Below are 26,425 nucleotides of genomic sequence, written 5' to 3'. Positions count from 1 at the left end.
AGGGGTCCCAGATCAGCCTGTCTGTTACAAGAGAGAAGCGAGACACCTGGATATATTTTTCGGTGAAATCTCCACATTTTTAAATGTTGGTTTATTTCTTGCAAACACAGCACAGCCCCATCACAACATATCTGTCGGCAACACCGCGCCTCAGGCCTCCAATGTGCCATCTTAATCAAAAAGGCTGGAAGACCAACAAAAAGGAGTAGATAGATACTCAGGTCAGCTCACCTCGGCCAGACCCCCCTTTTAGGCCCTTGAAGGAGCTCGTGGAATGGGGACCACAAGCTCCACCCATCAAGCAATACCAGCCCAGGAAACACCTCCCCATGGAGAAACCGGTCACACTTGGCTCTTCCTGGACCTTGAGTTTCCTGCCTGAACAGGATGGATGGATCTCCAGGCAGGAAGAAAGACCCGCGCATGAGCCCGGCTCCAGACCCCAGTATTTATATAGTTTCATAAACTGCGAGTGATTATTTTGCTTCATAAGAACAATCACTATGCAAATGAAACCTCCAGCTAATACAAACACGGCTGTTAAATTCACTTGCCAATGTTTATGAAAAGAAAACTCGCGCAGCCCTGACCAAGCGTGCTAAGAAAATGTTTAATCACAAGATACATTTAAGTGAGGAAATTAGGCAAATAAGAAAAGATGTCCTGATTTTGCTTCCAGGACCCCCACCCCCACCCCCGCTCCACCACCACCCACCCCCTCCTCTGTTCAGTAAGACAATGATGGTGAAATGACAAGGTTCCCAGAGGACAGACAGATGTCAAGACTCAAGGAAGAAAAGACAGAAAATGCAGAGACTAGAGAAGCACGGTTCCCCAAATTTGGGCAGTACCCTCGGGGTCTGCCGCCCAGTTCTGCACATTTGTGTTTTGCCGGGATTATGAGACGCGGGAGAGGGGAAGGGCTTGCAGGGGGTTCCGCAGGCCTGAGCTGGTGGTCATGCAGGGAGCGTGCAGAAATTCCCACTGGCTCATGGCTCCTGCGGTTGGCAGCGCTGGAAGCCAGGACACATCCTGTGCACAGAGTGATCACACGTGGGGCCAGGGCCCTGGACCACAGAACCAGGCCTCAGGATGGAGTGAGTTCCCAGCTGGCGGGCATCCTAGGGCCTTGGCTTCCCACAGCCTGTGGTGGGGAAGGGGGCAGGGGTGGGGACCCATGCAACACCAGAGCAGGGCAGAGGGACAGGGGCCTCAGGCAGAACCCCTGAAGGAGGATCTCGAGGCTATCACTACTGACAGCCTGGCAGTAGTCCAGGAAGAGTGAACGGCCCTGGTATAGGGATGGCTTCTAGAACGTTAGGGCAATGGAAATTCATCTTATAGGGTTTGCTTGAGCTCAAACCCCAGTGGTTCCACCACGGACTCCCTGTGTGACCTCGAGCAAATTACTTTCCCTTTCTGTGTCACATCTAAAGCCTTATCTTTTAATAGGCCTGAGGCTTACATCATTTCAACAACACAGTGAGATCACATGTAACATGCTTGGCTGAGTTCTTGGAACATAGTAAATGCTCAATAAAGGTTAGCTATCTGGGATGCATTGATGAGGCCCAGAGAGGGTGGGCGGATTTCCCCACATCACACAGATCAACAGCCCACACGGAACTTGACCCCAGCTCCAGTCTCTCCAGCAGAGATTAAGAAGAAGGGGTGGAGGCAAGGGCCTGGCCCGGCCCCACGGGCCCCTCTGGGAAGTGGGCTCGGCCAGGAGGCAGCAGTAGGAGGGACTTCTGGAGCAGCAGCTCCCTGGGGCTGGGGGAAACCGGAGCCTGGGCCTGGCAGGGCCTCCCAGGGGCCCAGGCAGGGGCAGCTGTCCAGAACTGTCTGTCCATGGAGGGGGCAGGGAGGCTGCCACTCGGAGCACGCCGTGTGCCAGTCCCTGGGGCCGGGCCGGCTCAGCCTGCTGGCTCCATCCAGAGCCCGCCCCAAGGGATGCCGGGGGAGGCAGCCAGGATCAGAGCCGCCGGCTGCGCGCTCCCCTCCCCCAGCAACAGGGGACTAAAGTGGGTCAAGGAGGAAGGAGGGGGCCCAAGAGGACTGGGGGAGGGGCCCTAGGAGCTCCGAAGGCACCCAGAGGGAGGAGACCGAGGGAAGATGCCTGGAAAAGCAAAACCATGTGTGCAGTGGGCCTTGGGGGGCCAGGGCAGAGCTGCCAAGGACTTGGGGCTTCTCAAAATCGCCTCAGAATTAACTCCAACGGGCTTTCCTCCTGGCTTCTGCCCCCAGAGGGTTGGTGCTTCCCTTTCTTCGGCCACCCCCATGGCCTGGGGGGCTCTGCTTTCCCCCTCGCCTCTCCTAGGGCCCTGCCCCCCACTCGCCATCAGCTCTGGCCTCCTGGCTCAGACCTGGAGGGGGGCCCAACCCAGCAGTCCAGCCAGGAGGTGCAGCCTAGGGAGAAGCAATCCAGCTGACCCCATCCTGGGCCCAGGCTCAGGGGGGACGGTGGTGGTGCCAGGTCAAGCCAGGCCCCAGTCACCAGGGAGAATGCTAAGAGTGGGGCCCACAGCCCCAATCCTACCCCCCCCCCACTACCCACCCAGCCCAGGGGCATCCTTGGGAAGCCTGGTGCAAAATGAAAGGGAGGAGGAGGCAGGAAATGCCAAACAGGGCTGGTCCCAGCAAGGAGGGGAAGCCAGGCCCCCAGGCCCCTCAGAGGTAGGGGCTGGGTTGGGGGGGGGGGCAGAGCTCGACCCAGAGAGACACAGGCTCCAGTCGGCCTCCACCCTTGGCTGGCCCTGGCCCAATCATGGGCTTCTCTCCCAGCTCCTCCACCCTGCATGGCCCAAAAAAAAAAAAAAGAGGAAACCACCACCCAGGCAACTCGATATGGTCCAGAAACCTCCAGGGTCCCTGGGTTCCAGGAAGCCTGCACAGGAGGGGGTGGAGGGCAGGGAATACAGAGGGTCAGTGCCCAGGGAGAGGGATTTCAGGAGCGGGGGCGGGGGGGGGGGGGGGGGGGGGGGAGGGACCCTGCAGCTCCCGGCCCTCTTGGTCACGATGGGCATAGGTCAAAGGGCTGCCTGGAAACCCAGCCCTGGAGGGACACGCGCCCTGGGTTCAAACCCAAGCTCAGGGAAAAGTGTTGGCCCATGCAGGCTCATAGGCCATGTCCTGGGCCCAAGGGGCAGTCTGTGGAAACAGAGAGAGGCCCAGAGGACTGGGCCCTTTAAATCTTTGAGTTCCCTCCGCAAGGCCACCCACCCCCAACCACTGCATCCAAGATTCCTGGGCCGAGCCAGCAGGACTCTTGGGGCCTGAGGGTGGGGAGTGAGGGTAGAAGGAAGGACTCCCCACGCTAAATGTGGCATGTCAGCACCTCCCACCTAGCAGAAAGAGGGCTGGCCTGCCCCCCTGGGGGGGGGGGCGGGGGGGTGCAGTTCCTAAGAAAGCAGGAAGCAGGTACAGCCCTGTCCACCAGCCACCCCAAATGTCCCAAGGGCCTGACTACATCCTCCCACCCAACCTGTCCAAGCTGCTTCTCCCACAACTGAACTTTAGAAGTAGGCCCAGGCAGGCCGGAGAGGGGGAGGGGATTGGGGTGAGTGGACTTGGCCACCGGCTGGGTCCTCAGGGGGAACGCGGTGTTACAGCCTCAGAGTTCATAACTGTTTATGGGTCTGTCGCCCAGCCCGGCTCCTGGGGGAGGGGAAGCCACTCATCCACCAGGAATACTGAAGGTGGCTCTGGGAGTGACGCGGGCAGGCACACGGTGTCAGCTGGCCTGGTCATGATGTGTGACCTCGGATCTCAGGCTACCCCTCCAGCAAAAGTAATGGTACCAGCCTCGCAGGGGAGGGGAGTTCATGAGAAAATACATATATAAAGCACTCAGCGTGCACCAAGCCTCAGTAATTTTCCCCTCCTGCCGTCCTTGCGGCCCAGAACAAACCTGTGTCCACAGACCAGAGCAGGCTTGGAAACCTCCGAGCAAAAATAAGACAAGACAAAATGCACAGAGAGGTCTGAGTCAGGCCCCGCCCGACCCCAAGCTCAGATCCAGAACCTACCACAGGCTTCAAGCTCCCAGGGCAAGCCTGAGCCATGAGGATTTTGAGGCAATGGAGACAAGAAATTCAGAATAGAGCCCAATCAGATACCCAATTCAGACTGAACTGTGGATGCAGTAGGTACACGAGGGCAGCTGTCTTCTCACTGGCCTGCCTGGAGCTCAGAAGGATCAGGACAGCTCAGAGACCTGGTGCCAGTGAATGCTAAGACTCACCCTCCACCTCCAAGGCTGACGGTGTGCAGAGGGAGGCTTAGGCCCTAGCAAGCCAGGGCCTGGAGGACAGAATCCCAGCCCATGGGACATGGAGACCTTGAAATGAGTAGCCTGACAGACAACTGGACACCAACTTTCCACATGTGTGCAGTGTGAGCCAAGGCAAGGCCGTGGGCATCTCCGGATCACCCTTTCTCACCTGGCAGATGAGGAGGGACCCCTCCAACCTACTTCCTGGGTAATGAAGTGCCCTTGGAAGTGCCCATGAGAACCTCTGGAACCACGCCATGCTCAGAGGTTGTGCAAACCTCCAGGGCTGTTCAAGCTCGAGGCCCAGGGGCATGCCCAGGGACTCCCCCAAAAGGACTGGTGGGCCACCCCACCTGCATTTGGGGTAACTGCTCAGTCTTTTCTTTTTCTTTTTTTTTTTTGTCTTTTTAGGGCCACACCCTCAGCATATGAAGGTTCCCAGGCCAGGGGTCTAATCGGAGCTGTAGCCGTCAGCCTATGCCACAGCCACAGCAACACCAGATCTGAGCTGTGTCTGTGACCTACCCCGCAGCTCACAACAATGCCAGATCCTTAACCCACTTAGGGACGCCAGGGATCGAACCTGCAACCTCATGGTTTCTAGTTGAATTCGTTTTCACTGCGCCACGACAGAAACTCCAACAACTGCTCACTCCTTATTGAGTCTCACAATGCCGCCACCAACTAAACTGCAAAATCCCTGAAGGCAGGGGCCCAGCCCTTTTCACTGGTCACTGTGCAACACCCCCCCCCCCCATAAGATCTAGTACTGGAACCAGAAATGAAGGCACCTAGGGAATGAATGAAGTCAGAGGTATCCATTAGTGAATGAATGGGTGAGTGAATCCTAAGTGGCAAACCCAGAACCACTAGATCTGTTCACAAACTTCTGTCTGTAATTTCTTGAACATATACAAATGCACTCAGAATTGCACTCCCGCGCCCACATGTCCCATACACACGCGCCTGGGCACCACGCAGGGGCAGAGCACGGCTGTGGGGCCAGGGCCTCCGTTCAAATGCTGCCTGGTCCCAGCTGTGAGACCCTGAGCCATTTGCTTTGCCATCGTGTGCCTCAGTTTCCTCCTCTGTGAAACGGGTGCAGTCACAGTACCTCCTTCACAGAGCTGTAGAGGAGCTTAAATGAGAAGAGCTCAGAAGGACGTTTATTTTTTCATTACTGCACACTCCGGGATGGCCGCAGCGGTGGTCAAGTGCCCTCTCCTGGCCCCGCCCCAAAGCTGCGGGCCAATCAGCGCTCCAGTCGGCCCCCAGCTCCCCCAAGGCGCAAATCTGGCGGGCGGGGACCGCCGCCCACCCACCGGCCGGCGCCCGGCTGCGGGTTAGACGGCACCCGGCTGCGGGTTAGACGCCGCCGCCTCCTGCCCGGCCCGCCTCCGGCCCTGGGCCGGGGAGGACTCGGGAGTCCTAGGGGCGCCAGCTGGGCCCGGCCAGCCCCAGACTCCGAGGGGCGGGCGGCCGGGGGCGGCCCGCGGTGCAGAACAAGCCCCGGCCCCACCCGGGCAGCGCGAGCGAGCGCCGCAACCCGCGCCTTCCCAGCCGGCCCCCCACCGCGGCCGCTTTGTGCCCAAACCTGGGCCTGAGTTATTGCGCCGCAGCCATGGAGCCCTTCCGGGCGGGGGGGCGGCCCGACGCGTTCCCAGGACGGCCGCCTCAAAGGGGTCCCGGGGCCGCCCCGCGGGGCTGGCAGACGAGGGCCCAGGGAGGGGCCGCGTTCCCAAGCACCCGGCCCGCTGGCCAGGCTCTCAGGGCAGGACGTGCCCCGAGCCCCCTCCTCTTCGTCCCCTCCCCATCTCCTTTCCCGCCTCCTCCCCAACCCCAGATCTCCTCGCCCTCTCCCAGCGAGCGTGACCCCCTTCCCCACCGCTCTCCACTCCCCTTCTCTCATCTCCCGGGGGCACGGACGCGCACGTCCCCCTGGGCAACTCAGCAGACAAACCCCAAGAGGATCTTGGAGGCCCCCACATCCCACCTCCCGTCCCGGAAGTGTCTGCAGTCCCCATCCCACCAGCCTCGGGTCACAGCCCTGGCTTGGAAAAAGGTTGGATTCTGGGCTGGGCCTCAGAGGGAATGGGCTGTGGGAGCCTTCTGGCCTCATTTTCCCATCTGTCCGATGGGGGTGGGAATGTGGGTCCAGACCCAGGCTCTGGGGACCCGGCAGGGACCGGGACAGGCAGGGGCTCTGCCAGGTGGTGCGCACAGTCACGGCGGGCCTGCCTGCCGGGCGTGGGGGGTGGGCCTGAGCTCTCCGTAGTGATTTTCTCAGCACTCCACTGAGATGGGACTGTGTGATTCAGAAGGGAGCTCCACGGAGGCGCCTAGGGCAAAACTGAGAGCCAGAAGCCGCCCTTGCTCAGAAAGAGCCTCATCAAATTGACTCACCACCCAGAGGAGCAGCTCTCTGAGGCCTGGACAGTGCTGTGGAAACCGAAAAGGGCTGGGCGGGTGGTAGGTCCTCCCAGCTGAGGAGGCACAGGCCCAGGGAAGGATCCCCACGTCCCACACCCTCCAAAGCACCAACCGCCAAGGCCTCCAGCTCCTCTCTGTGACCCGCTCCCTCATTGCCTTGGACTCAAGGGTCACCTCCCAAATGGCCCTGTCTGGACAGTGTTCCCCAAACCACTCCCTGCCTATCCCAGGACTGGCTTTATTTCCCAGAAATTATGTTATTGACTCTTGTACTTGTAAATGGGCTCTCACCCTCACTAGAATAAACTTTTAGAGTGCCTGGCCCATAGGAGGTGCTCAATAAACATGTGTGGGATGAATAAATAAACGAATGAATGGGTAAACCAGTAATGACAGTAGACCTTCAAAGAAACTCAAACTGGACCCATGACTATTAAGTCTCGTTTGGAAAGTATTAATGGGTCTGAGAGAGCCCCACCTTAGCACAGTCAAGGCTCTGAGAAGCCCTGAAAGTCTTAAAAATTTGTAACTCTGTTTAACACAGTGGCTGCCAAATGTGTTTGGCCACGGAAAATATTTTTTTCCTTTCAGTGGAACATCAGCAAAATCCTGGAATACATATTGGGAAACAAGAACATAAACTCATTTCTCACCCTCATGACCGTGACTTTACAGATGTCAGCTGAATTGGTGAGGAGAAAGGACTTGCTTCTTTGCGGTAGCGAACTCGAGTCAAGCATCGTGCTTGGCCCATACACAGTAGTTGCGCCAAAAGTACCCCAATGAATGGACAGAAAGGAAATTCACAAACCAAGTCTACCACCCCTGAGCATTTTCTCTACCCCGGTACTGATCATTTGAACCACACAAGCAATGGCAAGAATCTTTCCCCCGGAGGCTGGTGCTCACACATCCCGTGTACAGGCACACACACATGCAAACATGGACACACGAAGAAGAATTTGAGCTGGTACACACATGCACAGACTCACTTATGCACGCCCACATAAACCCACGGACACGCCTAAGCGCACCTGTTCTGGGGCATAGGCCCACACGGTCCCCTTCCCTGTGCCTGGCCAGTGCGCCCCTCTAGAAAGGCAGCTGTCCCTTGGTGAGGTGCAGAGAATGGGGAAGGCAGAAACCTCATTCACAAGCTGGCCCCTCCAGGACAGCAGGGCAGCCCCAGCGGTTGATATATTAAAAGCCAGATTCCCTGCCGCCGCCACCTGCATCTTCTCTGATGCTGCATTCTGAGCACAAATGTGCAGGTGAGGGAGAGCATGGACAAGTGAGGCTGCTCTGGAGTGTGATTCCTACCCCAATGGATGGCCGTTTCAGTTTCATAAAGCTCCCTCTCCTGGGAGTAGAACCCCCATTTCAAAGAAAATGAAGCTGAGGCAAGGAAGTCCGTGGGAGTCCAGGTCTGAGGGCTCAGAATCCTTCCACAGCCCTCACAGCTTGAGAGGTCCAGGCTGTTCCCAAGGCAGACCCTGGCCGAGGTCAGTGGCAGCAGCCAGGTCCCCCCAACACATCTTTGCCCTGCCCCCAGGCAGAGTTCTGCCCCCATGTTCATCGGATGAACTTGGACATCTGAGTTGCCCTCTCTGGGAAAGTCTGACCCTTCACATGAGAAGGGAGTTCAGCAGAGGATTCTCTAAGACCTGTGACTCCTCGTGAAAAAGAAAGGCTCGGGCCCCCACCTGAGTGATTGGAAGCGAGTGTCAAGATGAAACAAGCTACTGCCTGAAAAAAACGTGCACGGCCTAGTGCCTGTATACAAGCGGTGCTCATTAAATGTTAGCTGCTCTGGGTGTTGTGATTCTATCCTTCTGGGTCCAAATCAAACATAGCCCCCTCTTCCAGGACTTGCCTGATTCCCCTGATTTAAAGGAATCCCCCCAACCTCTCTCAGCTCTCAACCTGCACCTCTATCTCCGGCTGCCCTCTCTGATTCTGTGGTCAGGGCCTCCATTTGGGTCATCTCTGTATCCTCCTTGGAGTCCAGGCTAAGATACTCACCTGGGTAAGATACTCAGGATTTAGATGGATGGATGGATGGATGGATGGATGGATGACAAGGAAGGGAAGGAGAGGGAAGTGAGAAGAAGGGAGGGAAGAAGAGAAAGGATGAATGACAGATAGAAGATGAAGGATGGATGGATGGATGGATGGATGGAAGGATGGAGAGAAGGAAGAAGAGACATGATTAAAGGACTAGCTGAAGGAAAGAGGTGCCCAAACACCAAGGTCCACATTTAGAGAACACAGTTCAGTTCCCCTACCTAAAGAAGAACTAAAAATGGTCTATAAAGATAAGAAACACAGTCAGCTTCACTAGTAACCAGGGAAGTGCGAATCTGCCAGAGTGGCAAAAAGGAAGAGGGGAAAAAGAAGGAGAAGGAAAGGAAAAGGGGACACATCATACGTGGTGCAAGGATTAGGAGAAATATTATCATTACTGCAGGTGCCCCCTTTGTGAATGGCACGTTGGAACTATCCTTCAAATTTTTAAGTGACTCGTTAGTGACCTAACAAGTGCACTTCTCAGAATCTAGCCTAAGAAACATAAAGATTTATAAACAAGGAGGTTCCCTGCATCCTTGTTATAACAGAGAATAACTAAATGTCCATCATTCGAGGACTGTGAATAAACACTGGCACACCCACGGAGTTCCCGTTGTGGCTCAGCGGTTAACAAATCCGACTAGGAACCATGAGGTTGCAGGTTCGACCCCTGGTCTCGCTCAGTGGGTTAGGGATGCGACATTGCCATGAGCTGAGGTGTAGGTTGCAGATGAGGTTCAGGTCCCAAGTTGCTGTGGCTGTGGTGTAGGCTGGCAGCTGCAGCTCCAATTTGACCCCTAGCCTGGGGACTTCCGTGTGCCACAGGTGCGGCCCTGAAAAAGAAAGCAAAAAACTCCAAAAAGATTGGAAACTCATTGCTTCGTGAAAATAGCAAATAACAGAAATTGTAGACAAGTCTTATATATCTAAAATTTAAAGGTTTAAACTTATATATGCATAGGTACACATACACATGTTTTTGTGTAAATCCACGACAGATGAGATCTTGGAGGAAAGATAACTGTGGATAACAGTGCTTATTTCTGGGGGAGGAGGGGATTAAATTATGAAAATGTATAAATCATTTTTTTTAAGATGCAGATAAGGACAGCGCCAAAGGAGAAGAGATGGCTGAGGAGGTGGGCAGAACTCCAACGCCTTCCCCGGCGGCGCCCCCTCCTAGCCCGGAGACTCCCAGCCACTGGAGAAAGCATGAGTTTTCTCTGTTGTCTTTTCAGGCCCCTTGAGCAGTGACAAGGCCAGGTAATGTTGACAGATCCAGGCTCTAGAACTGGACAAGCTCTGGGCTAACCCCACCTCCAGCTGTGTGACTTTGAGCAAGGTACTTCTGGGCTTTCAGTTTGTAGATCAGTGAAACTGAGGGGACAGGTGGGCGGAGCTGAAGGCAGGGCCCCGCACAGGTGAGTACCTGGTCTCGACCATCCCTGCACCTCCTCCCTGGGATCAAGGCCAGCCGTGCTGGTGGCTCTGGCTGGGCATCTGTGCATCCCGGATGTTCTCTGCCCACATTGCCCCTGGACTAGAGGAGGACAAGAGAGCCTGCTCTAGGGACACCTGGTAAAGGCCCTGGGGCCAGAAGAGCCAGGGGCATCTTGCACTGACCTGTCAGACACGTGGGAAGATACCAACATCACGAACAAGCCCTCAGCACGTCTTCTCTTGTCTGATGTTCCCTTCAGCCCTCAAGAGGTCACGGCCACAAGGGAGGATGAGGCCACCGGCTGGAGGGCCCTCTAGAACTGCCTATTCTGCCTTCTCACTCTGTGGACCAGTCACTTTAAAAGGTACTTTGCAAAGACTTGACCATATCTTTCTAGCCTGTATTCTTTTAAAGCCAAAGCGTCTTGTGTTTCCCCATTCTGATGTTCCAGGAACTCAAATCCTAAACTATCAGATAGCTAACCCAACCGGTTCCATCCCACTTCAGAGACAGGAAAACTGAGGCCCACAGAGGGAGCTGTCCTGCCCAAGATCACAGAGAAGGCTTCCACCAAACCGCAACCCTCTCACAGGAGAGAAATGACTCAATCTTGATTCAGACCTTCAGGGAGAGAGAGAGAGAGTGTGTGTGTATGTGTGTGTGTGTTTGGGGGGGGGTGTCTTTCTTTTTTATGCTGAGTTTTCTTTCATTGGCAGTTTCTCCTGCAAACACACCCTATGTTTTCCTTCCTGCATGCTTCTCTCAACACCTCCACCCCCTGGGTGCTATTCGGGGGCAAACCATCCCTGAAAGATGCAGAAGATCCCAAAGGCCACTTAATGGAGGCTGGACCACAAGAGTGCCGGCCAGCCCTGAGCTGGGTCAAATATGTCCACTTTGAAGCCCCTTCAAGATTGGGGCAGGAAGGAGGGGGGGAGGGGATGGATTCAATGAAAAGTTTTGCTTTATTTAAAGTTAGTATGAAAGTCTCATGTCGCTCTCATCATTTCAAAACAATCTACGATCTAGCACAACGCTTGGCACAGTAGCTACCAGAAACAGTAGGTACAATCTTGCAATAGAGTTCTCCTCACACACACACACACACACACACACACACACACACACACACAGAGGCACGCTGCCCCCATCTGAGGCTAAGGATGAAGGAGAAGAATGGGCACAAAGCATCCCAACCCCAGGGGTTGAGGGCTCCCCACTCCCTGGGTCCTCCAGAGGCAGCAACTCCCACCTCCTGGACAGAATAGGGGCTGGAGCGGGGGAGGGGTGGGAGAGACCATCAGAGACACCAGCCCTGAGCCCAAATCACGCTTAAAGATACTCTCTGCTCCCTGTCGATTCACCCACTCAACTCATTCACCTGTTCGTTTAGGAATTCATCTAAGTTGTTAATCAATTCACTCCTTCACTGGTCCACCAGTCATTTATTCCCTCAACAGTTTATATAGGTAGTGGCTCATTCATCTAACAAATCCTTTTTTTTTGTCTTTTTTTTGTCTTTGTTGTTGTTGTTGTTGTTGCTATTTCTTGGGCTGCTCCCGCGGCATGTGGAGGTTCCCAGGCTAGGGGTCAAATCGGAGCTGTAGCCACAGGCCTACGCCAGAGCCACAGCAACGCGGGATCCGAGCTGCATCTGTAACCTACACCACAGCTCACGGCAACGCCGGATCCTTAACCCACTGAGCAAGGGCAGGGACCGAACCCGCAACCTCATGGTTCCTAGTCGGATTCGTTAACCACTGCGCCACGACGGGAACTCCCTAACAAATCCTTTTTAAACTCAAGAACCCAGAAGCCCACGTTGAGGTCATCTGTGAATGAGCAAGGCATCCTGGGAGCCCACCAAGCTGACCCCATCTGGTTCAAAGAAATCCTCTCCCAGGGTGAAGCGAGCAAGGCCAGCTCTGCCACCTCTCCACAGGGCTGCTTGGGGGACTGGAGACCTGAGTTACTCCTGGTGGTCCCAGGAGACAGACCCAGGACTAATGCATCTCAATTACGGGAGATGGCCTGCAGCTTCATGGAGAGAAGAACATGTGACATTCAAGCTGAAATTGCACGGGTCTAGCATAGAGGTCGTGAGCTCCCTGAGACTGAAAGTGTGCAGAGTCCAGGCTGGATGGAACTCAAGGTGCCACACACACACACCCCTACACACGCAACGTCTGAAGGGAGGGGCCTCCAGGCTTCATCTTCAACCTAGGGTTTTCAGGATTCTGAAAAGTTCGAAGCCAAAAGCAGTAACAAGTCTGAAGCGTCCCAACACGCATGCCACTGCCCTGGCTGGCCACTGTCTCCCTGAGGGGACAGCGCATCTGCAGAGCTGTCCTGGGCACTGAGAGCACGTGCTCTGCTCGTGGCTTCCCTGAGAACCCAGCGCTCTCTGCAGCCTCCACCCCAGGTGATAGGAGCGTGCCCCCTCTTTCCATTCCCCCCCACCAGAGCCCGCCCTCCCCCATCCCCCTCTCCCTAGGGACTCTCTGCAGCTAGTAATCATCTCTGCTCTCCCCAAGTAAAGACCTGCCGCCCCAGAGGGCTAGGGACCAAGCAGTTTCTCAGGTTCAGGAACCAGAAATACGCTGTATGTGGTTGGTGGCTATGAGGTCCTGCAGCCCCCAGGCCAAGGGTGGACACCCAGCCTGGATGTGACAGCCACTACCATCCCAGCTCCCCTCTCCAGCCATGCCCTGCTCCCTAACCCAGCCCAGATGGCCATCACTCTGCCTCAGGCAGGTAAACGTCAGTGCCACAGGAGTTAGGTGAACAGTATGTTTTATTTAATTAGGATCAACAGAAGAGATAAACCTCACAGCAGGATAGGAAATGACAACGCTGCAAAAAATAATTCATGCCCAGGTAACGAAAGGGCAAATTTCAATTACAGAAAAAAATGGGGGCAGAAAAGGTGCCTGGCACCTCCAAAGAGGAGAAGCGCAGCACCCGGACCTGCGGGCCAGAGGGGGCCAGTGCTCTAGGACTGGGAATCCGGGCAACCAAGTGGCTGTTCCAGAACAGCAGTCCCTCCCCTTCCCCATCACAGTTGGGTTCATTACCACTGAGCCACAAGGGGAACTCCACAGCCTGAAGTGTGCAGGGCTGGGTAAGTCAGAGGGGCTCTCTGGGTCCTGGCAGGCAGGAGTGGGGGCCTCGGGGCCACCTCACACCTGCCAGTCTCAGTGTCCAGAGGAACAGAGCCCCCGAGGAGAGAGAACGACTATTCTCACCGTGAAAGTGGTCATCAGCTCACTCAATAGCTCCTAAGCACCTTTCCTGCCCTGCCCGCAGTGCACCAGCCCTGATGCAGCCCTAATTCCCGCCCTGCCCCAGCTCTGGGTACACCAGTCTTCCCTCTTGCACCCAGGCAAGGAGAAGCATCACCAGCTCTCTGAATCACTTCATCTTCAGAGCCTCTGCTTCTTCTTTTTTTTTTTGGTCTTTTTGCCTATTCTAGGGCCACTCCCACAGCATATGAAAGTTCCCAGGCCAAGGATCGAATCGGAGCTGTAGCCGCCAGCCTATGCCAGAGCCACAGCAACTCGGGATCCGAGCCGCATCTGCAACCTGCACCACAGCACACGGCAACGCCGGATCCTTAACCCACTGAACAAGGCCAGGGATCGAACCCGTGACCTCATTGCTCCTAGTCGGATTTATTAACCACTGCGCCACGACGGGACCTCCAAGAGCCTCTGCTTCTTATTTCTCCCCATAAAATGGAGGCCTTGAACTTGATGGCGTCCTCAGAGGGTGATGGGTGAAGACTTCCCCCCAGTCCACCAGCACCTGGACACTGGCTAAAAATTAAAGTTCACAGTGGTGATGGTTGCACAACAGCGCAAATGTAATTAATGCCACTGAACAGGACACTTAGAAATGGTTAAGAGGTAAAGTTTACATTATGTATATCTACCTCGATTTTTTTTTTTTTGTAGGGCCGTACCTGCAGCATATGGAAGTTCCCAGGCTAGGGGTGGAATCAGCACTGCAGCTGCAGGCATACACGACACCCACAGCAACGCTGGATCTGAGCTGCTTCTGCGACCTACATCTCAGCTCACAGCCATGCTGGATCCCTAACCCACTGAGCGAGGCCAAGGACCGAACCCGTGTCTTCACGGATACTAGTTGGATTTATTACCACAGAGCTGCAATGGGAACTCCAGGAAGCGGCAATGTTAACCAGCTTTATTCTCAGTAAAAGTGAGAACCCCCAGCTGAGGATGCTCTAGCTTCAAGGAATCCACCTTCTTCCCAAACCAAGCCTCCCTCACCTTTTCCAGCATAAAGCATTGAATTATCTCAATAAATACCTCTCGCGTGAACGAGTATTCAAAATAATGAATTCTCCAAATTTCACAGCCCCAGGAAATATTTTTATTTACCTACTCTGCCTCCAAAACACGACACCACAACTGGCACAGCTGATGCCTTCTCATCTCAGTCTCCCAGCCCCAGCCCCAGATGACGTCAGCCCCCAGCACCCCCATTAGCTGAGAGAGGGAAATTGCTGTTAAATTACTGAGCCCATCTACAGAGCCCCATTTTATATCCCAATTCAGAAGATGACATGAACATCTGCTTTCACTTCAAGACATTAATTTTCAATTATTGGAGAAAAACAAAATTAGTCCTGACAAATTGCTGGCGAACACAGGCTCTTGTCTGGCGGTTCATAATAATAACTTTGGGGGCCCACAAGTAGTGTCCTCAGCCGGAGTTCCCTGATGGGTCCCTGTCACCTGGAGTTGGGGCCAGCAGTCTCCTTGCCCCAAGTTCTGTCCGCTCTCAGGTAGCCGCCTCTTTGGCAGCCTGGTTCGGAGAACTAAGGAATTTGGGGGTTTTCATTCTGGAGAAGCCAGAGATGGGGTGTGGGGGGTGGGAGGGGCGTATATAAAAATATCCGCCCTGACCATTTTCGGGTTTTGGACACTTCAGGCTTGCCTCACTTTCAGCAGCAGGATTTCACACACTTAGAAAGGGATGAAAAATCACTCCTGAGTTCAAGGGCACCTGGTAAAGGCACCTCGGAGAGCCTTATAACTCGCATTTGCCATCTGCAATGGGAGAAGGATGGGTTACAAGACTCTCTTCCGAGACCGTTCTATCCCTGCCATGAGGTCATCCGTGACTCTAAGTCCAAAACTCACCAGCCCTGGCCTCCAAGATCAGAATGCTTATAAATCGTCCACAGCAAAGAACTATTTGTTGGGGGTCCGATCAACCCAGGAACCTGGCTCAGTCCAGTTCAGGAAAAAAAAAAAAAGAAAGAAAGAAAGAAATCCCCAAATCCACCAACCCTAAGGACCCCAAATCCAGAGCCACCCACTTGATAAGAGATTATCAACACGGTAATCTCATTTGATGGGTTTTTTTAATGCATCTTGGCTGCTGTAGTCACTACATCCATAAGAAGCCACTGAAATGTGAATGAGCAGAAGAATTCAGAGATAATGATGGCGCAATCTTTGAATTTGACTTGTCACAATTGAAACCAGAGTGTGTTTGCCTAGCTCATTGCGTTCAGACTCTTGGGGGGCAAGAGGGGGTGATCACCAGAGGGAAGCAGGTCAGAAAGAAAGAGCAAAAGAAAACAAAACAACAACAGTGACAACAACAAAGGAAAATTATATCTTTAAGAAGAGAATGAAAAGACAGAGCTACTTCCAAAGTCAACCCCGGTAACCAAGCTCCGACATTGTGTAATTGACTTTGCAAGTAGAACAACAGCAACGTAACAAAGAAAATGTCAGTGTTTTCACAGCACTAATCTATAATGCTGGGAGGCCCTCCCGCTGTCAGCCAGGGCCGACAATACAATAGCTTTCAAAGGGATATTACCATCATGCTTTTATTCCTGACATCAATCAAGACAAAGAGAATCCTTTTCACAAGACATTAAAAATCAAACCTTTGTACCAGAAGATAGGTAAAACAGCGTTCTCCTTCAAGACAGCCACATGGAGCAATCAGCTAATTGGCGCTCCTTGAAAGAAGTAAAGTATTTTTATTTACTGACTGTACAACCCCAATCGTTGGCTGCCATGGATCCTGGCAGGTGAGCGATGAATCAAAAGTTTCCATCAGCATTTCCCCCCCTCCACTCCACCCTACCTCTCCCGCAGTCTGGGGGAGCTGACAGCGCCAAAAACTTCAATCGGGATATAAGCGATCCAGGTTAATTAGTCCATTCTGGGTGCAAAGCTACTCTGATTACCGACTAACGTGCTTATACACAAAATGCCTTTGCAAGCTGACAGGAATTTGCAGAAGTGGTCAAATTCACCAAGCAAGGTGTACCAAGGTTTTCCCCAGCCCGCCACAGTAACCGGGAGCCCACTACCACTTTCCAAGGTCTTCTGTTGTAATTCCCTGGGGATCACAGATAAGAAAGGAGCCCTGATGTCTATTTGCAAACACATCCTCCACGTGAGGATCATATTCTTTGCAAATACCAGTGTGCCATGAACGCGGTCCAGGAAAGGTGAGTCCACCCTAACCTCGCGCAAACAAAGAGTTAACTAAAGTCACCCATCCACCCTGGTTAAAAAAAAAAAAAAAAAAAAAAAGATACGGCCATTGGGAAAGCTAGCTTTCCTCTGCTTCCTTACCATCAAGACAGTTTTAGACGCCTGCATGTCAGAAGTTAGCGGCGCTTCCAGAAACCTGCAGGTCCAGAAGCAGGGAGTTAAGAGGTGCTAAAGCTGGCGAGAGCTCATTATCTACCCACTCTCCAAGCCACCAAAGTTGCACAGCCCACCAGTTGCCAAGGGGTCCAAGATACCATGACCCATACGTCTTAAGGGCCTGAAAGGGCGCCCGAGGTCTAGGTGACCCCCTAAGAGGGAGAGAGCGAGAACTCACTCCATTTCCAGCTGGAGGTCCCCCTGGAACTCAGAACAAGGTGTTTTGTGACTTTTCCCTCTGGTACCTAACAGACCATCTGCCAAAAACATGCAAGGCAGTCTAGTCATTCAAAGACAGAAATGTTGCTCTATACGCATCTGTGGCAGGAAAAAAAAAAAAGATGTTTTTGCTTTTCAGACCTAACTGGACACGCCATTTATTTTTAAACAGTATCTGAACAACAAGCGCTGTTTGTTTTCCTGCACAAAGGGCAGAACTTTTAAAAGCAGAGGGAACTGGCCCCAACACTGCCTTGAAGAATCCATGTCCCTACCTCCACCACCTAAATCAGCCTTTTTCCAAGAGCCAGGCAGCCTGACTGCACCAGGAGCCTCAGTGGCAGGTTTCTTTCGTTTACACATCCAAATGAACAGTTAAGAGAAATCAATGCATCTAATTGCCAGACTATTAAATCCTACATCAGGGGAAGAATTCCACAGCCACCCGCTTAAGAGTTGGCTACCGATATAGCAATTATTGCAACTTTCTATTAGACTGAACCAGATCTGCAGCCTTGGTCTCCAGCTCAGCTCTATCAGATGCTACCCTCCAGTTTCCTCCTCCCTGGGTTCTCCCGCCCCCTCTCCCTCCTCCTCTTCCTCCTCCTCCCTCTCCTCTGTTAACACAACAGTGCCAGGGCTGGCTGGTTCTACCCAATTATTTCATGACTGCAAAGTCACCAGCATTTTGCACCTTTCATTATTAATGCACACTCTGCACCTCATGGGTGAACGTCCAGCAGGGTCCTTCTGCCCCAAATGCCCACTTATTTTATTGCTTATCAAGTTTTTGCAAGGAAACAGGTGGAAGAATCTAAACAGTAATTACTAGACATAAAGGATGTTTTCTAGAGTGAGACAGACCCTTCTAAAGCTGGGAGTTGGTGACTTCATTGCGGTGGGAGGGGGGAGTTAAATATGAAGATTAAATGTCAGCTGCCCCAATCCACGAGAAAGCTGAAGAACCTATAAAGGATTTGTTTTGCCCTTCCTACAAGATCATGTACATTTAGCCAAACATCTCGGCAATTTACACTTGTATGTGGTCTCAGCTGAATCAAGGAACCTGTAACCTCAGAATGCCTCTATTTATTACATCTCAATTATTTCCATGGAAACACGAGCAGTGGCAAAACTACACTGTTCCCAAGTGCCTAGACCACCAAATTTATAAGATGGACTTTGGAGGAGCAGAAGGGCTGGCAGGTGAGGAAGACAGAAAAGGGGAGGGGGGCACAGAGAAGTCACCGGGGGTACTTTGGGGACCGTTAGGGTTTGGGGGCGGGGCGAGGGGGTGTGGACGAGGCCTGAGTGCTAATTAATATTAAGAACTGTAATTAACAGGCAGATGCTCGATGGTGAAAATCAACAGTATTACCTATTCCAAAGTTTTAAGCTGAGGCTGGGGAGAAGAGGTGCTGATTTTCCATATAAATGGAAAGATGGTTCCGCGGATCTGAGGAAGCAGCGTGGGTAAAAGGGAGACAGGTTAACAAACCACCTGAGATCATCAGCTGAAATAACATCAGTGAGATGTGAAGGGAACAGCCTCGGAGAACGAGGCCAAAATTATCAAAGGGAACAAACCACTGCACAACAACCACCACACAACCACCAGGAGACAGAAAGGGAGAGAATGGTGTCAGGAGGGGAAAAACGGTCCGAAAATGTGACTTTTGTAACATTCATGGGCTTTTTGGTGTGTATGTGTGTGTGTTTCAATCACGAGGCTTTTGAAAACCAATGAGGCTCTTCTCCCCGCTGCCCTACTGCCCCGGCCCCCTTCCCTATTTGCTGGGCGTCCTCCCCGGGAGCTGGGATTTCCAAAGAAGGACAAACATCCCGAGGGGACCAGTGACCCCACTCCAGAAGGGAGGCTGTGTCCATGAGTGGGACACGACCCCCCCACACACACCAGGGCCTGTTTGATTTTCAAAGCAGCAAGGCCAAGCTTTCAAATCACACTTTCTGAGCATCCATTAGAAATGGTTATATTTCTGTCTTTCCTTCCTGCTACGGGCTTTCACATTTCCGAGATCAATTACGAACTATGCAGTCAAGCGACTTTCACAGCAGAACGCGCGGGATGGGGAAGTCCACAATGCCGCTACGTTAGCCCTGACACACAGCAGTGGAGGTAAAATGAAATCAAATAAAATTTAAAAGCCATCCCAGTTCCTTTAAGAAGCGTTTTTTAAAGGTGAGGACCTTGTCATTTTAAATACTTGGTGCGGAGCTGTCCACACTCAAGCACACACTTTTGAATATTGCTCGAGAAAGGGGGGTGAGGGCGGGGGGGAGGCAGTTCTTGAAAAGCAATAAATCCATCACCTGCTGGAACTCTTATCTATTCAAATTATCTTTTCTCTCCATTCCTCCCTTGATAAGTGGCCACATCTCCACCCTGTTCACCCCAGTAAACCGAATAAATGGCAAAAGAGTGAGAGGCAAGGATTGTAGCTGCTTTTGGAAACTGCAAAGACCCACAGGAAGAAACAGAGGATCTCAGACTCCAAAAGGACTAAAAGGCACTGTGTGGTTGATGTTTGCAACACTTCTCAAAACGCCTACACTGGTCACGTTCCCACTGTGCTGTCTTTCCCCCATCAGCGAGCTTGACTTCTCTGCTGCACATATACATTTGGAGAGACATCCATTAAAAAATCATGTCCAGGCTCATTTCATGAAAAGCTGAAGACCAATGCTTGAGTTTTCTCTGAGATCCACAGAATGGTTTTAGCATGAGGTTCCAGCAACTCTGAAACACCCACCCATCTGCTCCCGGCAAATTGTTCTACCTTTGCTTTCTGTGTCTCATCTTCTAAAATAAGGAGGCATGAAGGCACGGATGCAGGTCAGGGGTAGGGAAGCTGTGCATCTTCCCCTAAGAAAAACGTGTTCCTCTACATAGCTTTAACTCAAAGTCAACTGCCCAAGTCAGGTAAAACTGTCTTTGCAACCAGAGACTCCAATTGTACATTTTCTTCTGGGCCACCTTAAGTGGCTCTTGAAGGAGTGAGCAGTAAGCCAGGGAAAGAGAAAAGAAATCAGATATTATTTCAAGCCAAGACCCCTTCTACTTAGCAAAAGGACAAACAGCTACCATTGTCCTATCCCCTTCTGGAGGTCTCACTTCTGGTTTCCTTGTCCTTCAACTAAAACACCCTCCAGCCCCCACCCCGCCCGAGTTCCGTGGAGCAGACCAGGCTATCCCCGATTGGGATGGCTGCCAGGGTGAGGGGAACACCACCAACATCTCTCATGGAAAAAAGAGGAAAGAGAGCAGCTGGGTTGCTGAGCGTGGACTGTGTTGGACCACTTCTAAGATGATGGGGAGGCTCTCTGCTGAGCCGGGTGCCCGTGACCCCCTGGGACTTTGGAATGAGAGCCATGGCGGGTGTCTCACCACCTTCCCGGCCAGATTCAGTCCCAGCCATTCTGGCCAGGAGCAAGGCTAGCAGGAAGGGAGCAGGGGCCCCTGCGCCTTCCCGAGCAGGCCTCCAGGAAATGAACTTTTCAGAGCAGAACTGGGCTCAGGCCAGAGGTCATCAAGGGAGTTGGACGAGGACAAACAGGGGCTTCGGGACTTTGGGCTCCAGAGACTTAGCCGCTCTCATCCCGTTCCTGCTCTAACATCTCCCAGCACGGGCGGAAAGCCGGGCGCCCACCCAAAGGGCTGGGAATCGGGACAAAGCGGCAGGCGAGGCCTGGAGAGCCCAGCGGGTGGGGGGAGAGGGGCAGCGGAGGGGCTCAGTTGCCCTCACAAGGCATGTCCCAGGGGGCCTCAGCTCTCCAGTGGACCGCTTGAACTGAGAGCGCTCATTAGAAATAGAAAGCCAGGCAAGGACACGAAGAGGGCGTGTGTGTGTGTGTGTGTGTGTGTGTGTGTGTGTGTGTGTACCCTCACAAACGTGTGCACTCCAGGGACCTGATACAGGAAGCTGGCCTAGGTGTCGAGGATGTGGGTGCCCAGGGTCGGGTCCCGGGCGCTCTTGGTGGAGGGGCGAGCGCAAGGAAGCCGCTGCGCTCCCATGGGGACCCGCGTCCCGCCGGCGCTACGCAGACAATGAACTCCTGGCAGAGGCTCCGGGCCCGGTTGGCCTCGGTGGAGGAGGCAGGAAGTGTGGAGGCCCCGGCCGGGAGGGCGGCCTGGGCAGGGGGCGGGGAGGGGGCGCCCGGAGGCCAGGGCGGGGACCCCTGGCGCGCGCAAGCAACGCCCGCCGCCCTCGGCGTCCCGGAGCGACAAGGCGTGGACCGAGGAAAGGTGGCAAGGCCCGGGGCCCAGCGAGAGCGGCCTCGGAGCTGCCGGCCTCCTGGGCGCCAGTCCTCACCGCCTCTTCCTTCCTCCCGCCGCCCGCCGCCCGCCGCCCGCCGCCGCCGCCGCCGCCGAGATTCGCAATCCCCGCCAAGTCGGGCCCGCACCCCTTGATTGGCCACGCGGGCCCGGGGCCCGCACGGAGGGAGCAGCGAGGGGCCCTCAGCGGCGCCCCCAGGCCCGGGTCCCCCGCCGGCCGCGGCGCCAGGCCCGGAGAGGGTCCAGGCGGGTAGGGTGTTCGCGGTGTGCCCCCTCCACCGCCTCCGCCTCCCGCTCACGGCTTCCTCCTCCCCCTCCTCTTCCTCCTCCTCCGCCTCCGCCTCCGCCTCCTCCGCCGCCGCCTCCTCCTCCTCCTCCTCCTCCTCCTCCTCCTCTCCGCCCGCTCGCGCGGGTCCCCGGCCGCCCGCCCGCTCGCCGGTCCCTCCTCCCTCGCTCCCTCCCTCCTCGCTCGCTCGCGCCTCCGCCGGGCCTCGCTCGCTCACCTTTCACCGAGCGCGGCTTCGCCTGCTTCCGCCTGGACATGTCCGGGGCTCCCGGCGCTCCGTCGCCCTCCGCGGCCGGCTCCCCCCGCCGCCCCCCGCCGCTCCGGGCTGCCCTTCTCCCCCTTCTCCTCCTCCTGCCTCTCGGAAACTTTTTTTTTTGCAGCCGGGTCGGCAGCTGTGGGGAGCGGATTGCAGGTCCGGGGCGGCCTCCCTGGGGGGGGCGGCCCGGGACGGCCGAGGCCGCTCCGGGGCGGGGGGAGGCCCGGGGGGCGCGCCGGGGCCCTGCCTGTTGCAATGCGGCAGCCGGGGCTCTCGGTCCCAGCGGCGGTCCCAGCGGCGCGGGGAGTCCGGAGGCCACTCGGTCGAGCCGAGTTATGCAAAAAAAAAAAAAAAAAAAAAAAAAAGCCGCCCCCCTCCTCCTCCCCACCCCCCGCCGGCCCCCGGCCCCTGCGGCCCCCTCCCTCCCTCCCCCACCCCACCGCCACCCTCACCCTCCTCCTCCTTCTCCTCCTCCGCCCCTTGCCGGATTTTTGTGCAAAGTTTGCAGGCGTCCGGCCACGCAGCCCGGTGCGGAGCTCACAATGAACCCATCTGAGGAGGGGGGACGGGGCTGGAGTCGAGGGGGTCTCGGTGGGGGGAGGAGACCGGTAGGCGGTCGGGAGCGCGGAAGCTTAGTACCCCCCCGGAAAAAAAAAAAGCCTTCAAATTGTCCCCTGCCGCACACAAAAATAATAATAAATATTAATGATTTGAAAATGCCCAAACGCCTGATTTGGAGATTATGATGGATGGGGAGGGGGAATCCCTCAACTCAGCCTACTTGGGGGGCTCGAAACGGCCGCAGCCGCTCAGAAGCCGCAGCTCGGGGCCCCTGGCTCACGCCCCCTTCTCTGGCTTTCGGCTCGGTCCGGTGCTGGCCCCCCGGAGGAGGAAGGGGCGCGCGGGGGCGCTCAGGCAGCGGCGGGCAGGCGCGCCCCTGCCCCAGGCATCGCTCAGCCCGTGCGCCGGGCCGCCGCTGCCTGCCCTCGGGCTGCGGTGCTCAGCGCGCTGCGCGCAGCCGATCCCCAGGCCGGTGCCAATTCGCCGGCCCCGCTAGCTGCCTCCATGGGCCAGGGGCTCGGAGAGGGGGGAGGCGGCGGCGGCGGCGGAGGAGGAGGACGAGCAGGCGGCGGCCGGGCTCCCGTCCTCCTGGGCAGCGGCGGCGGCGGCTGCGCCCCGGCTCCTCCGCGCTCCAGCCGGCGCCGGCCCGCCCGCCAGCCTCCCTTGCGCTCCTGTCTTCTTTGTGGTCGCTGGCTCTCCTCCTCCCGATCCGGCTGCTGGGGCTGCACTGCAGAGACACATAATAAAGCCAGGCTTGGCTGGAAATGTAGCCGGGTCCCAGCAGGAGGATGTGAGGAGCGGAGTCCCGGCGGGGGAGCGCTCTGATCCCGTGGGGCGCCCCGCACTGCTCCGGCTCGGATCAGACGGAGAGAGGGCCAACAGCACCGAGCGATGGACAGCGCTGGAAATACAGCTCCGGCCGCCCGCAAAACCCGGACCGCGGCGGCGGCGGCGGCGGCGGCAGCGGCAGGCACGGCGCGGGCGCGGGCACCGCACCGGCACGCGGGGCCCCAATTCCAGCGCTGGAGGCACCCGGGACGGGAGGAGGGAGCAGACACAGGGCCCACGCATGCTGTCAAGGTCGCCAAGATATATTTGCATCATAAACTGAAAAAAGTGAGAGAACTGGGGGGAAAGGGGGCAAACCGGGATGAAATTGCCCAGACATTGCCACCTCCGCAAATTATGCCCCACGCGCATGAATTATCCCTGAACTTGGCTTTTCCCTCTCGGATTTTGCCCATTGGTTGGTGTCTGAAGACCAATTCTGCCCCACATCTACAAACTCTTCCACCACTAAGCTAAATGTGATCGCCCCCAACAGCTGAATCTAGAGCGTTCGCGCATGTGGTTGCACGCTTCTTAGCTAAGACTACCTTAGCCCCAAAATACTGTGGTAGCACCACGTCCCCTTACCACTGAAAGGAAGAAACCAGCTACCACTTGACAAATTTTGCCCCAGCCACCAGGGGGCGCCTCTGGAACGACTTGAGGCTTGGGTTTCCGAGCCCGCTGGGGAAGGGGCTCAGACTTCGGAGAATTCTTCCCCAAGCGGCTCCCCAAACCGTTCCTTTGAAGCCTACCCATCCCCCACCAGCTGTAAGAGGCCAAGTCCAGGTTGGGTGGAAGGACCCGACATCGTCAGCCCCCGCCACCCGCCCTTCCCCGGGCGAGTGGCGCCACCTTGGGCCGGCTAGCCCCAGAGCGGGGAGAGCGGAGCGGGTGCGCTGTGCGGCGCTGGGGGTTATCAATCTCGCGGATCGATAAGTTGCCACTTGGAGAGAGGAAGGCTGCGTCCCCTCGGAGACGAGTTACCCAGGGCAACCTTTCACGGAAAAACCCGCTGCCCGCCGAGAGCCGCGCCGGGGCCGGCCGGGCAGCGGCGCCCGCCCCAAGCAGGGCGCCTGCGCCCCGCGGTTCCCCAGCCGGCCTGCCAGTCGCGCCCGCGCCCCACTCTGCTGGCTTCGCGGTCCCACTCGGCTTGCTCGCCTCTCTGAGCCTCCGGGTTCCGACCCAGTGCTAGACCGATAACAGAGATAGATGCCACCCTCGCAGATGGGGTGCAGGGATCGGCCTTAAGGCAGGTTCAGGGAAGAAGACCAAGCTTGCGCGCTCAAGGCCGTCTCCGAGGTAGAGTCGGGCGACCAGAGAAACGCGACGCCGCCGAGGCATACACTCTGACACCGGGAGACAGAGAGCGAGTATCCCTAGGGAGACCGGGACGGAGACGTCCCCTAACTGGTACTCAGGCTCAGAGGGCCACCTTCTCCCCTCGTTAGGGCTGCGGCCCCCAGGATCACCGCCCTCCCCAGCTCTTGCGTCGAGAGTGTCCGACATCTCGGCCTTCCCGGAGGGAAATAGGAGTCGCCTCCCGCAGCTCAGGGATGGCCGGGGTTATGATGAGAGAGGGTGCCAAGGGCCAAAGCGAGGGCAGAGGCCGCAAGACGCCTGGGAAGGAGCCAGGAAGGAGGGGCCGAATCGGCAGCTCCCCACCCCCGCCGGCGCCTGGGATCGCGGCCCGCGGAGAGAGGCTGACAGGCGGCAGATGGCACACGCTGGGGGAGGGGGGCGATTGGCCTCGGCTCCGGGGTGCCCCCGCCGCGGGCTGCCTCTCCTAGGGGGAGGGGGCGGAGAACAGCCCGCGGCTTGCCCTCCCAGGCTCTCTGGGGGGCTGGAGACTGCGGATCGTGCCCAGCCGGGAGCCTGGAGAAAGAAGGGATGGACAAAAGGAGCGCGGCGGGGAAGGGGTTGCTGGAGGAAAGGAGGGGTCACCGAGCGGGGAGGGCTGGTTGGAGACCCGCGGCGCTGCCCTTTTTCCACCCTCAGGAACTGCGGAAGGCCCAGAGGCCAGAGGTGGGGGTAACAGGCTGAGGGGCAGGCGACAGGCCATCCACAAGGGAACGAATCCACAAGGCTAGGTGTCCTAAACAAGCGCACAGTTTTTTAGACCCACTCCTGCGCGTCGCCGTTGCACACTTTCGCGTCCCGACGCTCACCCCTCCCCCAAAAGACCTGGCTGCAGCCTCCCAGCTCGATGGTTTTCGGGGTGCGTAAGGAGCTCCACTTCGTCCCTGCGTCCCTGCTTCGGCCCGGCCTGCTCGCTTAGAAGCTTGTTTCGTTTTTAACTCCTTTCAGAAATATGCTGTTTTAAGGAAAATTCCAGAGCAGCAAAAATCCGGGATCTCCTTACTGAAAGGGTCTCAAGAGGCACCGGGTGAGGGCAGGGCTAGCTGCCTGCTGCAAGGGTTTTGCTTCTCACCAGCCTGGCCACTTGAGACCAGAAAAAAAGTCATTTTCAGATACCGTTTGGTACCCCACCTGCTCCCTTCCTGCTGGGGACCCAGGAGTCTGGGCCCCTCCCGCCATAAGAAAAGTCCCCTTGTTGCCTCTTCTTCCTAGTGAAGGGCTGCTCCAGCCCAACCCAGAGGCTGGCTGGGGAACCCCTTTGTAAACTGTAAGGAACCCCCATCGGGAAATGCAAGAGAAATTACAAGGTAATGTTTTTGAAAACAAATAAGACCTTGCCCACATAAACGGGGCATCTTCCTTCTGAGTCACATCTTCACTGGAGGACAGGCGCCTCTCACTCAAGGTACTGCCTTTCCACACCCAAGGATGTAAGGATGTAAGGATGTAAATCCCCAGACACACACCCAATTAGGTGTCCCTCTGAGTTTCAAAAAGAAGCAGGTGTCATCCAGAGCAGCCTGGTAAATGCAGGAGGAGCAGTGGGTGACAAAAAACAAGGTAGACAAATAAAGTAAAATAAGATAGGGCTCCTGTTGTGACTTCGAAACTAGTATCCTGGAGTTCCCACTGTGACTCAGTTGGTTAAGAACCTGACTAGTATCCATGAAGATGCAGGTTCAGTCCCTGGCCTGGCCCACTGGGTTA

The 26,425-nt window shown here is 55.7% G+C and overlaps 1 protein-coding gene across 1 annotated transcript in view; it reads right to left on the bottom strand.

Annotated features, from left to right (window-relative positions):
• Positions 1-25,632, bottom strand: part of ZNF423 (zinc finger protein 423) — a 371,150-nt gene extending 345,518 nt beyond the window's left edge. Inside the window, exon 1 of the mRNA XM_047789865.1 lies at positions 25,544-25,632. The gene's annotated coding sequence lies outside the window, so the exon portion shown is untranslated. The remainder of the gene's footprint in view (positions 1-25,543) is intronic.
• Between the last annotated feature and the right edge of the window lie 793 nt (positions 25,633-26,425).

The sequence above is a fragment of the Phacochoerus africanus genome, chromosome 8 (genome assembly GCF_016906955.1).
Source record: "Phacochoerus africanus isolate WHEZ1 chromosome 8, ROS_Pafr_v1, whole genome shotgun sequence".
Classification (NCBI taxonomy): domain Eukaryota; kingdom Metazoa; phylum Chordata; class Mammalia; order Artiodactyla; family Suidae; genus Phacochoerus; species Phacochoerus africanus.
Note: the sequence above shows the minus strand (reverse complement) of the source record. Positions and strands in the feature narration are given on the sequence as shown.